Source organism: Sorex fumeus, unplaced genomic scaffold, assembly GCF_029834395.1.
Source record: "Sorex fumeus unplaced genomic scaffold, SorFum_2.1 ptg000072l, whole genome shotgun sequence".
NCBI classification, from domain to species: domain Eukaryota; kingdom Metazoa; phylum Chordata; class Mammalia; order Eulipotyphla; family Soricidae; genus Sorex; species Sorex fumeus.
In genome coordinates, this window is record NW_026606129.1 from 12,802,856 (window position 1) to 12,816,280 (window position 13,425).

At 47.7% G+C, this 13,425-nt stretch overlaps 1 pseudogene; it reads right to left on the reverse strand.

Annotated features, from left to right (window-relative positions):
* Nucleotides 1–1,699: 1,699 nt before the first annotated feature.
* Nucleotides 1,700–2,054, reverse strand: LOC130037328 (dynein light chain roadblock-type 1-like; annotated as a pseudogene).
* Between the last annotated feature and the right edge of the window lie 11,371 nt (nt 2,055–13,425).

Sequence of the window (13,425 nt, forward strand, 5' to 3'; positions counted from 1 at the left end):
CCGAGAGTATTCGATATGTCAGACACAGTAACAACAAAGTCTCCAATGGAGACGTTACTGGGCCTGCTCGAGTAAGGATTGAATTAAAGGTTTAATATTTATTTAGAATCATTTTAAACATCTAGATGCATTAAAACCACTGGCGCACATCCTCTGACACAGCAGCCACCTGGTTCTGGAAGTAGACTTTGACTTTGACTCCCTCGGAGACATTGCTGATGATATACCTCATCTGGGTGAAACTCAGAACACCCTCAAGATCCATCCTCAGAGGAAGAGATACACCTTGGGACAGCCATTATTTATTTTTTTAAATTTTTATTAGTCAAACACCATGAGGTACTGTTGTAGACTTACAAATTTTTGTGCTTGGGTTTCAGTTATACGATGATGGAGTATCCATCCCTCCACCAGTGCCCGTTCTCCACTGATCCCAGTATCCCTCCCGCCCCCATTCCTCCCATCCCTCCCTGCCTCTGTGGCAGGGCATTCCCTTTTGTTCTCTCTCTCCTTTTGGGTGCTGTGGTTTGCAAAAGAGGCATTGAGTGGCAATCATGTTCGGTCTATAGTCTACTTTCAGCATGCATCTCCCATCCTGGGAGGATTTGATGACTGGCTAAAGAAACTTTGGTACATCTACACATTAGAGTACTATGCAGCTGTTAGAAAAGATGAAGTCATGAAATTTACATACAAGTGGTACTACATGGAAAGTATCATGCTAAGCGAAATGAGTCAGAAAGAGAGGGACAGACATAGAAAGATTGCATTCATCTGGGGAACATAAAGTAACAAAATAGGAGACTTACACCCAAGAATAACCGAGATAAGTACCAGGAGATTTACTCCATGGCTTGGAGGCAGCTGCACACGCTAGGGGAAAAGGCAGCTCAGATAGAGAAGGGAGCACCAAATAAAAGCCATTATTTCTTAAGGAAGGGCTGCAGGGAAGAGAACGAGGTAGATTGACACCATCATCATGAAAAAACCCCTGAGATAAATTATTATTTTTTAAAAGATTCTTTATAATTTATTATTATTAGGAAAACGCAGGTTAAAACAATAATAAGACAGGATCCCATGCTGATGTCGTTGGACCCCACGGGTGACTCATATGAAACGGGGAAGAGAAAGTCAATCACTTTCTCTGGAGACGTCTCTGCCACCCGGGACCCAGGGTTACTGGGTTCTAGTCTCACCTCGCAGAAAGAGAGTTCAGGAGTAGACGGCAGTGAAATTACACAGTACATTGGAGGTTTTGAAGGGAAGGAGGAAGAGAAAGTGGGAGAGAGTGGAGAGTAATGTGCTCAAGGGAGAACCCGGGCTTCTCCAAGGGCGGAGAGAGCACCACCACACATTCCAGCATTAGACATGAAAGCATGAAAGTACACATCTCAAGAGGGAAAATGCAGGCCACACATGTGCTCAGGCACCGTATGTTCTTGGCCACAAGGGCACAAGCAGCAAGTGGGTTCTGGCAGCATGTGCACCCTGAGATAAATTATTATTATCATTACTTTTAAGCATTGGATCTTTTAAATAAAAGGAAAAGCAAATGAACTGAAGGTCAGAAGGAAGCAAGGCAGGGGTTTCTCACAAGTGCTACTGGAAACCAGAATGAGAGAGAGAGGAGGGCCCTTCCAGGAACTGAGGGGCGATGGCATGCGTGGGCTGGCCACACGACTGCATAGGCTCTAAGTTGATTTCCAAGTGCCAGTCGGTTGACGTGATGAACAAGATTCGCGGGGGACATTAAATTAAGGAATGCTGCAGGAAGCCGGGAGATGGCTTATTCAGTTGGATTCTGAATCCTGATCAGGAAACAGCCTTTATCTGGTACACCCATAATTTCATTTGTTCTTGGAATGAATGTGAAGGAAAGTGAGGTCATTCTGGGGGTCAAGTTCCTCCACAGTACTCCACGGTGCAGTTGTGTATCAGAGTGGCATGCTGTGTGGTGGGGGGTTGCCTGGGGTGCCTTCCGGGTTCACCACTATGACTCCCCGCACTCCTCACTGACTCTGCAGTTACTTTTGTGTCTCCACCTTTGTCATCTTGGACTCCCTCCACTTGGCCAGCTCTGAGCCGAGATAAATTATTATTTTTTTCAAATGTAGGGGTAGGGCCGAGCAATAGCACAGCAGGTAGGGCGTTTGCCTTGCACGCGGCTGTCCCTCTTGGAGAGCCTGGCAAGCTCCCTGTGGCGTATTCGATATGCCAAAAACAGTAACAACAAGTCTCACAATGGAGACATTACTGGTGGCTGCTTGAGCAAATCAATGAACAACAGGAGGACAGTGCTACAGTGCTAATGTACGACTAATGCTATTTATACAACCATTGATTAAGCTGATTGAATTGGGTTTCAGTCATACAATGATCCAGCACCCATCCCTCCACCAGTGTACATTTTCCACCACCAATGTCCCCTGTTTCCCTCCCACCGTCCCCCAACAACCACCCCCCCAGCCTCCCTCTATGGGAGACACTTTCCTTCTCTCTCTCTCTCTCTCTCTCTCTCTCTCTCTCTCTCTCTCTCCTTTTCCTTTTGTGCATTATGGTTTGCAGTACAGGTGCCAAGAGGTCATGGTGTTTGTTCAGGGCATTTCGTATTTTTATCAGGATGGTAAGGCTGGAGTAGCTTTTCAGTTAGGTAGCCGGTTTGGGGTTAGGGTATGATTGCTGAGGCTTCTGGAAGTGCAGGAAGGTGGGGGGAGGTAGCCCATCCCGACCCCGAGAAAGCCTGGAGATTTCAGTCACAAAACCCGCATACCCAAATTTTCAGCAGATTATATCTTGGTGAGGTCCATCCTGAGAGGGTGTGAGATAAATTATCAAGTGAAAAAAAATTCAGTGTGCAGAATGCTAAGCAAAGTAGGATAACCTCCCATGACCCCCACCCCGGGGCTACATGTAGCCAGAGTCAGGTGCCAACTGCTCCAAGGGGGTGTGCCAACCCGGTGCCAATGGAGGCTGCTCTTGGAGGTGGTGAGCGTTCGATGTGCATTTCCATTGGAAGATTTCATGCTGCCAGGTGCTGAGATTGAAATGAAACTGTGGAGGGACCAGTCCATGCGGTGCCATGGGCCACCCTGCCCTTTACCTCATGGAAGCCTTTGGAGACACGCAGGCTTTGAGAAAGCCGGCGACATCGCGGGACAGTGCCGGGTGGGTTTGATGGCAAAGCCTGTTTGTATCCCTTCCCCAGTAAAGGAAGATGTGGGGGGGGGGGGGATGTTGGTCAGGGGAGCAGGGTTTTTTTTTTTTTTGGCCGGGGAAGGAAGGATGTCTATTCCTCATTTCACTCCCTGCTTAATTTGAAAATGTCCCCCCATCAGTCTCCCTTGGGAATGGCCAGTGACAGCTCTATGTGGGGGTCGCACCTGCCAGCAGAGTAGTAGAGGGGCCTCTGACATCCCCCAGGAGGCGGCTATTCATTCCTCCCTATTGTCACCCCATCCTCCCTATTGAGGGGGCTTGAAAAATGAGGTCCTTTATGTGGGGGGAGCAGAACTCTGCCCCCTCAAGGCTTCCCCATCTGCCCCAACTTTGTGTTTCGTGGCCCAAATGCCACCTGCTTCTCCCACCTGGTAACAGCCCAGCTGAGACTTCGAAGGCCAGTGCCAGGGTCAATACCTGATCCTTCTCCAGGCTCCCCGGCTCCAGGGTCCTTTGAAAAGGGGGGCCCCAGGGTAGCCCCACCCTTCATAAAGGTAGAACCTCCCAAGGGGGGGCCTCGGTGGGGTGGGGGAAGGTTATGGACCCCCTGACAACCCACCCCAGCCTTCCCGGAGGCTGTCAAATGTGGGGCACCCTGAGGCCCTCTGGGGATAAGTAGCCAAGATGCTGGGCCCGTGAGTCTCTGCACCCAGGTGATTTCTGGGGACAGCTGTCATAGTTCTTGACATGCCACCGCCCAGGCCACCCCCTCCAGATGGCCGACACGGACCCGGAGCCTGTGGCCAGGCCGGCACAGCCAGGCGCCGTTCCTGCCAAGGAGTCCTTCAGGGTGGTTTCCGTAAGTTGGTGGCGATTGCATAACCTGTCACCAACTGCCATGCCGGATATGTTTTGCAACCCAGCCCACCGTGCCACACGTGGTGGCTGGCACTGCCAGGTCCCCCCACCCAGGCCGGAGGAAGTCTGAGAGTGAGACCTAACCGACAAGCCTCCTAGGGACCTGCGGCCCACGGGGCACCTGTCCCCTAGGTCACATGCATGCTCCCTGCGTTGGGGAGGGGGTCCCCACTACCTTCCAGTCAGAAACGGGAGTCAAGAAATCCAGAGAGGGGGGAGAAGGCCTGGTCGACCGAGAGACCCTCATGGCTCGAGTGAAGATGTGCCCCAAAAGTTCCCTTAGAGCGGGCTCTCTCCATCACCCCAATGGCGGAGGCCCCAAGTGCCTTTGGGGAGGTGAGAATGGAGGAGGGTGAGCTCCCGGGCAGGGGTGACCCATGGCATGATTAGGAGGAGAGAGTGGGGTTCATTGCTGACAAAGGAGACACAGAATCTTTTCCTGCATTCCCTACTTCTCACCCAGGTCAGCTGCGAGGGACTGTCGGGGGCACAAGAACTCCTGAAGTTGCCTCTGTTCCTGCCCTAGATCTTTGGGTGCCTTATCGAAGGATGGGGGGATGCACCGTGACTTAGCAGGGATGGGGGTCCCAGAGGCAGCATCCCAGCAGGAGAGATACGAAGAGAAGAGCAGGCGTGCTTCCTGGAAGGACTTCAGGGGCCTCTGAGAGCCGAGTGGATACTGGGGTGTGTCTCACGGACCTCAGCCCGTCCCTCTCCAGATTCTGCTTGGAGCTGACCAAAGCGTCTCTCCTGGGGGGACAGCGCCTTGGATGAGGATCATTCCCACTCAAGGTTCCCCCAAGGGCTATCCCCGCCCTATTGTCCCTCGTAGCTCAGCCGAGTTTCTGCACTCACTGCCTGAGATCCCCTTTTTCCCCCTGCCAGGTCAATCCTGCTTTCCCCGTCTTGGCTTTACCGTGGGTTGGCCCAGGAGAGCAGGTGACCGCAGTCACCATCCTCGGCACGGGTGGACCAGGCTCAGGAACGGCTCCTGTGTGACAGCATCCCTGCTCCTAGGCGTGGCCAGTTTCAGGTCACCTTCTCCAGGTCACCCTTGCTGGTACAGCCATTGGCCACCTTAATCCCACCCCTGCTACCCAAAGGCTCTTCTGGTTGAGGAGAGAAGTGGGGATCTGGAGCGATAGTATAGTGGGTAGGGTATGCATGTGGCAGACCCAGTTTCCATCCCTGACACCCTTTATGGTCCCTTGAGCCCACCAGGACTGGTCCCTTTGTGCAGAGGAAGGAGTAAGCCCTGAGCACCACTGGTGTGGCCCCAAAACACACACACACACACACACACACACACACACACACACACACCTTAAATGGACTGAAGTGATAGTACAGTGGCTAACCCAGGTTCACTCTTTGGCATCCCATGTGATTTCCTGACCACCATCAGGAGTGATTCCTGAGTGCAGAGCCAGGAGTCAGCCCTGAGCATCGCTGGGTGTGACACAAACAAACAAACAAACAAACAAACAGCGAAAGCATTTGGTTGGCCATTAGAGAAGAGGGAAAGACTGGCAGGAGTAGACGAGGCTTTCACGGCAGGATTCTCAGGTTGGGCTGGGAATCAACACACCAACTTGCTCTCCTTTGGATCCAGGATCTCTGGAAGGACTCTGGAACAGGGAGACCCATTCCCCCAGGTGGACAGCACAGCATCGGGGCAGCGGCACCACATCTGGCAGAGCCAAACCTTCCAGCAGGAAAGACTTCTTACAGTCCTATAGGGCAGACCCATTCCCAGTGTGTTTTGTTAGTCATTTAGGACAGTTGAAAATTACAGAATGTCTTAAAAGAGAAGGAGGCGGGTCCAGGAGGTCTCTCAGCAATAGAACACTTGCCTTGCCTGTGCTCTAGCTGGGTCTGATCAGCAGCATGAGAGAGAGGGAGGGAGAGAGGGAGAGGAAGAGAAAAAGGGAGGGAGACAGAGGGAGAGAGAGAGGGAGGAGAGGTAGGGGGGAAGGGACAAGGGGAGGGAGAGAGAGAGAGGGAGGAACAGAGAGACAGACACAGAGAGAGAGAGAGAGAGAGAGAGAGAGAGAGAGAGAGAGAGAGAGAAGGAGGAAGAAGGATTGCTTCTTGTAAACTGCAAAGAAACATCAGTCTTCAGGGATGGCTTGGTGTCGGCCCCATCACTGGGGATTCAGTGGTGTCACCAAGGTCCTACCTGTTTTTTCTTTCCTTGGGGAGCCTGGTCTCACGCAGTCTCTTCCCTTATGCGGTGAGTTAGCTGTCTAGATCTGAACTAATACCCTCCCCAGTTGAAGTGTTTGGGGAAATGAATCTTATTTTCAACTGCCTGAGCAAAAAATCCTGGGATTTTCTTTGCTTGGCCCCATTGGCTTGCCTTTAGCTGCTCCTGAACCAATAGCATGCCCCCAGATAACCACCATGCCAACTGATCCCGGCCAGAACTCACCTGTAAATATTCACTGAGTATCCGCTTGGCGTGAGACCCTGTCACAGATTCTGGGATTATATAGATATTGTGGTCACTGTTTTGCCCTCGAGAACTCACTTTCTAGGAGGATAAACCGACATAAAACAAACTCTACAAATAATCCATTATCTGATTTGATTCCCACACAGATCTCATAAGAGGGACTGTTATATATATTAGCTTATTCTGCTGATAAGAGGAGAGAGTCTCCAAGCATTTAATAGCTCACATCCAGCTTAATGGCCTGCGAGATGCCTGATAACGCCTGGCGCTGGGCAGGGTGGGGAGGCTGGGGCTCTCTGTCTCGGCCTGCCAGACGGGAGAGGGTGGGCTGGGGACAGGACTTGGCTGAGGAGCTGTGTCTGCAGGAGCACAGGGGGCCTTAACCTGAGGAGGGACCCCTAGTAGGCTTTGGGGTGGGGTGGGGTTTGCAAGTACTAGAAATCTGGTTCCAAGTGGCTCACCGCGGTTAAGGCATTTGCCTTGTACGCAGCCGATCAGGGTTTGATCCCTGGGATCCCATATGAGCCCCTGAGCACCACCAAGAGTGATCCCTGAGAGCAGAGCCAGGAGTAAACCCAGAGCACCACCGGGTGTGGCCCAAAACCAAAACAAGCCAAAAAAAAAAACCCAAAACAAAAACACTCAAAACCAAGTGATTCATACCTCGAAGGCCAGCATTTTCTTATGTAATAGGGTGTGTAGAGGAAGCTTTCTTGGTTGCATTTCTCCACTCAGCGAAGCTGTCCAGCACCCCTGCACACCTCCATTTCCTCCTTGACCAACCTTAGCAGGGTCACTTTCCTTTGAAGGGCATTTCAGCAGTTCCCGAATCCCTATTAAAAAAATTTTTTTTTAAAATTAAAGCAATGTGACTAGCAAAGTCATTCACCATTGAGTTTTAGACATACTGTTACTTCTTGGTATGTCTGGTCATTTCTTACTGGTTACACTTAGTCTCATGTCCACTCCTGGATTCAAAGTAGGCTGGGCAGCTTAAAATTTCTTCTGGACTCTTCTCTTTTTTGTTGGGGTTGGGGAGCACACCTGGTGATGCTCAGGGGTTACTCTGCACTCAGGGATCACTCCTGACAGTGTTTAGGGGACCTTATGAAAGGCATGCAAAGCAAACACCTTACCCACTGTACTACCATTCCGACCCTAGACATTCTCTTAACTCAAAAAGCAAAATAAACAAATATATAAATAAAATGAGGAGAGGGAAGTGAGTGGGCTCTATAGAGGGGACTCAAGATCTTTTTCATCGCTGGAAGGGTTGGAAGACCAGGGGCAAATTTGGCCTTGTCACACATGCACTGAAGAATTTACAGATTATAAAATGGTGCATTACCAGACACGCAGGGGAGAGGGTAGGTGGGTGGGAGTGGCTGGCAGCTGATCTCTATTGAACTTGGGGTTCAGAGAGCCACAGTCATTTCCTATTGCAGCTGTAGCCAATGACCACAATGCCAGGTGCTCTAGACAACACAGATTTATCCCCATGTTCTGTAGACTAGGAGTCTGACATGGTGTCTCCGAGTCCAGAGCACGGTGTCTGCAGGGCGGTGTTCCCTCTGAAGGCTTTAGGGGACCATCATCATCGCCCCTTCCCAGCTCCTAGAGTCTGCCAGCATTCCTAGGCTTATGGCCCCATTCTCCACCTTTAGAGCCAGCAACACTGGGCTTCTCTGAACTTCTGTCCATCCTCCGGTCTCTATCTCTGACCATAGCCAGAATTATGGTCTCCTTATAAGGGGCCCGGATGCCTAGCTTGGACCCACCCATAAAACCAGGGATCAGAAGCCCTCCAGGTGGGGGGTGGGGACACAGGAGACTCATAGGAAGTGGGATGAGCCAAGGGGCTGTAGGCACATCAGAGAGATCCACAGGTCAGGGCACACCCCCATTTTGGAGGGGGTGGGATCTAGAAAGATTTGCTAGGGAAAGGGGGGGACAAACTCTCGGCCACTCTCTCCCAATAAGACTCTGTTCTGGGCTGGTCTCAGCACAGGGTACCCAAATTCATCCAGTGGGGAGGGTTCTCTCCACTGTATCTGCAAGCTGCTGCCATGGAAGGAATCACCCCAAGACTTAATGGCCCAAACAACAATAATTTGGTTATTTATTTATTTATTTTTGCTGGAGATCCAACTGGAGTAATATGGGCTGGAAGGGTAGCACAAAGGTTAAGACACTTACCTGGCTTAGGTATGAGACTGCATTGATGAAGCACGTGGGGCCTTGTGGGATGGGGGGTTGGAATCGGTCCTGCTCCCCACCATGACAATGCTCCGGGTTGCCACTCTCAAACGCCTCCTCTGGCTTCTGAACGACCATAATCCCAGAGGCACACAAACCAATCTCAGAACCCAGGGGCTTTTGGCGGTAATCCCTCTAGGTTTATTACTAAAATATCAGAAATACAAATTTGCGTGGCCGCTATTATGACCACACAACATCGTATGCTCTTCATAATCAGCAATAGAAAACAAATGATCTAATGATGTCTTTTTGGCAGGTCTGAATGTTGGGGAAAATTCCAAATAATAATGTTGGGTCTTTTGTCGTAATATTGAATGTGATTAATGTAGAGAGAGAGAAAGTGGAAATCTGCCACACAGGCGGGGGGTGGGTGGGAGGGAGGGTATACTGGGGTTCTTGGTGGTGGAAAATGTGCACTGGTGAAGGGACGGGTGTTTGATCATTGTATGACCAACCAAGACTTGAACTGAAAGGCTTTGTGACTGTTCTCACGGTGATTCAATAAATAATAATAATAATAAAAGACACTTACCTGGCTTGGGGCCACAACACTGGTTTGAATTCCTGGCACTGCTAATGGTCTCCCACCCTCCCCCCCCCCACCAGGTGTGACCCAAATAAAGAAAAAAGCTAAACCAAAACCAAAAACTTGATTTATAGTATTTAAGGTAAAATATCTAGGAATAAATTTAGCAAGATATAAATATGATTTTTTATATGCTGGAGAGATAGTCCAGTCGCTACATTGCCTTACTTTTCCTGCAGCAGACCAGGGTTCAATCCTTGGCACCCCATATGGTGTCCTCAAAGCTCTGCCAGGAATGACCCCTAGGCACAGAGCCAGGAATAAACCCTGAGCACTGTCTGGTCTGCCCCTCCGCCCCCCCCCCCAAATACAACCTCGACAAACTATAAAGCCTTATGTAGGATTTTATGTAAGAGAAGATATATCTAAATTGGAGATATATGTTATGTTAGAGAATATGTATGTAATGGAGAGGAAAAGTCACATTCAAGAATTGAACCCAAACTGTTCTGGTGATAATGACCTTTCAGTGAATTTATTCAGTTAATCTAATCTAAATGGAAACCTTACGGTATTTATTCACAAGAAAAATTGACAGCCCAAGCTCACCATTTATATGAAAAGTCAAGGAACCTAGAAGAATCAAAATTATCTTACGGGAAGAAAAAGCAAGAAAGATGTCAAGGTCAGTCTGGTTCTGAAACTTCCCATAAAGTTACAGAATCAACCCAGTGTGATATTGGTGTAAGGATAAACCAATAGAGCAATGGAAAAGGAAAGGACGTTCAAAATATTTTTGGCTGATTTTTTAAACCAAGGTATAAAGTAATTCAATAGGAAAAATATTGCCTTCAAAACATGGTGCTAGATGGGGCTGGAGCAATAGCACAGCGGGAAAGGCATTTGTCTTGCATGTGGCCGACCCTGGATCCATTCCCAGCATCCCATATGGTCCCCCAAGCACCGCCAGGAGTAATTCCTGAGTGCAGAGCCAGGAATCACCCCTGAGCATTGCTGGGTGTGAACCAAAAAGCAAAAAAACAAAACAAAACAAAAAAACAAAAAACATGGTGCTGGAGCAATTAAGCATCTTTCTAAAAAGATGACAACAACAAACTTCAACTCTTACCTTGCTCTATACTCAAAAATTTACTCAAAGGAAACTTAGATCTAAATGTAATTGTTAAAAATAAAAACCTAAGAGCAAATAAAGGCTGGAGAGACAATACAGCAGGTAGCCTTGCATATAGCCAACCAACATTTGATCCTCGGCACCCCATATGGTCCCCTAAGCCCTGCCAGGAGTGATCCCTGGGTGCAGAGCCAGAAGTATTCACTGAACACAGTCAGGCATGCACCTCCCCCCTCCCCGAAACCTAGAAAAATTATCCTAAGAGAAAGTATAAGAAAAAACCCTTAATGACACAGCTTTAGGTAAATGTTTTTTGTTTCTGTTTTTGGGTGACACCCGGTGATGCTCAGGGGTCACTCCTGGGTCTGCACTCAGGGGTCACTCCTGGCGGTGCTTGGGGACCTTGTGGGGTGCCAGGGATCGAACCTGGCTCCGTAGCATGCAAGGCAGTGACTTGCCTGCTGTACTGTCACTCCGGCCCCAGGTAAAAGTTGTTTAAACAGAATAGAAAAGGCACAGTCTGCAAAACAGAAATTAAAACAAGGTTGGGGAGACCTCTTTGAGGGTTAGTTTCCATTCTTACATACCTGGGCTTGATCCGTGGCACCCCAGGGTCCCCCAAACATGGCTGGGAGTAGCCTCTGCGAACTGTGGGTGTGGCCCCCAAACTAAAAAATAAAATAAATGGACCTCAACTTTTGAGTTTTAAATTATACTTTTTAGTATGTTTATTGTTTTTTTTAAAGTCCTTGGATTACAAAAGAAATATCGTTGCTATCAAAATGTACCCAACAGGGGCCAGAGCAATAGTACAGCAGGTAAGGTGCCTTGCATGTAGCTGACCTGGATTCTATCCCCAGCATCCCATAGGGTCCTCCAAGTACCACCAGGAGTGATTCCTGAGTGCAGAGCCAGGAGTAACCCCTGAGCATTGCCGTGTGACCCAAAAGCCAGAAAAAAAAAAAGGAAGAAGATAATGAATTTGGCCAACAAAATGTTAGACAGTCCAAAGGATCATTCACACTATAGTGAGTAATACATATACCTAATGGAATAAGGTTTATACACAGGGGGGAGTTTTAAATAACGAATGTGTTTATAATACACCATCTATTCTTCTACTTGCACTTGTAATGAATGATGACCTAGGCTTCCTATTGGCATCTATGTTATCTATCTCATCGATGGCAGAGGCTGGTAAACAAGTCACATAATGGTTATATCAAACTCTACTTTAACTACTCCATATTTATGGACATTGAATTCCAATACATTTGCTTGTTAAAGGCACATTGATTTTTCTTGTGTGGATATATATGCTTGATATAATGCTATTTTGTGGGGTGCGTACCACTTTAAATTTAGATCACGTTCCGATAACTTCTTTTCTGAAAAGATTATATCAGTGGATGTTCTCCCCAACAGTGGAGGGGAGCACTGGAAGCTACATCAATGGACATTTTCTCTCCTGTTATTCATGTGTTGTGTGCATCTGACCAACTGGCTAAATGAAAAATTGTTTCTCATTGTTTGTAATTTTCATGTACCTGATTATAAATGAGGGCACTTTCCCCCCATATGTTTATTGATCATTCTTGTGTGAATTCCCTATTTTTCTACTGGGTTGCTTGTCTTTTCCTAATTGATTTTAGGAGCACTTTTGTATGTAATAGATATTGACTGTTACTTCAGTATAAGCACTGAAATTTCTCTCTTCCGGTCTTTCAAGTTTGTTGTATTTTTCCAGTATGGAAATTGGAATTTTTTATGTAGTCCAGTGACTAAATCCTTAAGAAAAATACTCTCTGTTCTCTGAGAAATGCTGAGAAATCCCTCCTATGTGGAAATTACAAAGAAAAGTTGTACATTTTCTTCAAGCACAGAGTGAATTTCCATGGTCCAACTACAAGAAATTAACTAGATTTGGAGAATTTTATTTTCTTGATATTATTATCCACTATCATTATATTATTATCCAAAATGTTTTAAAATTTAAACTTTTATGTGCCTATAATATAGAGTTTCCGGGCTTTTAAAAGCGGGTGTTTGAGTCTTACCTGGAGGTACTTAGTAGCGAGCCCTGGCTCTGTGCTCTGGAGTAACCCTTGGTAATACTCAGGAGACCAGATGTGCTGCTGAGGATTTGAGCCTACATCTGTCACATGCAAGGCAAGTGCCTTACCCACTGTACTATCTCTCCTGCCCATACGATATGTTTTAGTGTGTGTGTAAAGTAAAATAGATTTATTGAGAGAAAGAGAGAGAAAGAGGACATATTTCAGGGTGAGATAGCAATAAATCTTTAAGACAAGGAAACATGCCTACAATATGCTTTATATAAAAAAAAATCAGTCTCTGATATATCTGTGATGGAATTGCCCAGCCAGAAGAAAAAGCTCTAAGTCTCTGAAAAACAATCAAAAGCAGTCCGTGGGACATTATCTCCAAGCCTAAGTGCTCTCTGATATCTAGAACAGTCACCAGCAAGAACTGGTGACGAGACAGATGGGAGGTCCATTGCCCACTCTCACAGGGCAGAACTAGAGCCACTCACGAGAAGCCGGCCATCAAAGACTGGAGTGAGAGTTTCTTTTGTATGACACACTCCAAACACAGACAGAAAGCAAATTTGTGGCTGGTGGCTGCCAGAGGCCTGGAGGTGGGCACTGAGAAGTGACTAGCAGTGGACCTGGGGCTTCTTTTCAAAATAAAATTATTATAACCCCATGACTTAAGTGGTTCAGAATACAGCTGTTTCAGGTGTTCGATGTTCCAACAGCAATCCCACCACCAGTGTGCCCAGTTTCCCTCCACCCATGTTCCCAGTGTTCCACCCACCACCCCAGCCTGCCTCCTTACAGGGACAAATATTGTTTTTTACAACACAAAGGCAAATGGAATTATCAAACCTTAGATCAATAAGGGTCATTTTGGGCTGGAGCGATAGCACAGTGGGTTGGGTGTTTGCCTTGCATG